This window comes from Belonocnema kinseyi, chromosome 10 (assembly GCF_010883055.1).
Source record: "Belonocnema kinseyi isolate 2016_QV_RU_SX_M_011 chromosome 10, B_treatae_v1, whole genome shotgun sequence".
NCBI lineage: Eukaryota > Metazoa > Arthropoda > Insecta > Hymenoptera > Cynipidae > Belonocnema > Belonocnema kinseyi.
In genome coordinates, this window is record NC_046666.1 from 81,166,648 (window position 1) to 81,168,237 (window position 1,590).

Here is a 1,590-nt window from a genome sequence, read left to right on the forward strand (position 1 = left end):
TAAGATGGTTCGGACATGTTGAGAGAATGCCAAATGAACGACTAACGAAACAAGTGTATGAAGGTAAAGTAAATGGCAGCGTGCCCAGAGGTAGACCGCGAACGAAATGGTTAGAATGTGTGAAAGAGACCCTAGTTAGAAGAGACATAAGAAGTCACAGAAGCACGAGAGCCTGCATGAAAAAATGCATGGACATAAAAGAAGCTAGAGAAGTATGCCAGGACAGGAAAGTATGGCGGCAAATAGTTAATCAAAAGAGTGTCAGTAGAGTGAATGACGCCTGAAACAAAGACTTTGGCTACTAATGGACCCAAGTGGGGAACCTTACATTACGACTTCGTGAGGTTCTTCGCTTGGGGTGATTGCTAGAGAGATTGATCAGCAGCTGGGTCGGAGCAGTGTTGCGGAACGAACGTGTTATTTACTTAAATAGCACGAGAATTCTGGATCAATCTGAAAAATCTCTATCCCTTCCACACACTACTCCTTTCCCCTACCGAGTGAGTCACACCTACCCCGAAAGGGAAATGGCTTAATGGTGTAATAATAATAATAATAATAATTTACCTATGTTATTTTATTCTCGTTTTGCAAAATGCAGAGTCCAGATTGTTACTTTTCGTGATATTTATTTAGAAAATATATTAAATATGTTTTTAAACTATAACACTGTGCTTCTCCATTTATTTTCTTTCTGTTAGAGAACAAACTTCATATAAAAATACATATATAATTTATAAAAAATTATATTCTATGAAAGTATATTTTCAGATTTAATACTTTTCTGCCAGATTAAATTAATACCAAGTAATTTTTACATTAACAATACAATAATGATATAAAAATCAATAGAATTTAATGATCAAGTTAATCATAATGATTATAATGATACGAATTATAATAATTTTAAAAAATATATTGGATTGAATCCATTTTAAATCATGCTCCACACTTGAAGCCGCATAATATCATGGGGGAAAAATCGAATTTTCGTATTTTTCTTGCTAACAATAGATACGAAGAAATAGTGAGAAAATATTTTGCACAGTTAAAACAGTTCCACAAAAAATGTTTGTACTAATTTATGATATATATTGCATCGTTTCCGAGCAAAATAAAAAAAAATTTAGTATTTATTTTGGTAAACTGCAGTTGCAGCAGAACGGTCAATTCTTTTATCTGTATGAATCTGTTATTAACCATATTATAAATTGCATTTCTGTGCACAGTTTCAAAATCAGGTCACACTTGTCGTTTGGCTTTTAAATTTATTCTTCGAGTTTCACACATTATTGTGAATATAAATTTGCGTAGACATTAAGCTATCCCAGAATGACAGAAAAAATCAGAAAGACATTTTTGAATTTCAATTATTCATTTGTGTATAAAATTTGTAATAAATAGTTTGATGGTTAGAAATATATGGACAATTTCAGTTAAAAGGGCAGACCTAACCTTTGTTATTAAAAAATATATTTTTTTCAAATTTTGTTTTTATACAAAAAATTCTCTTGACCAAAAAAATAGCTTATCCCGCATAAAACTTATAGAATATTTTGTTATGAACAAAAATTTATGAAAAACATTTTT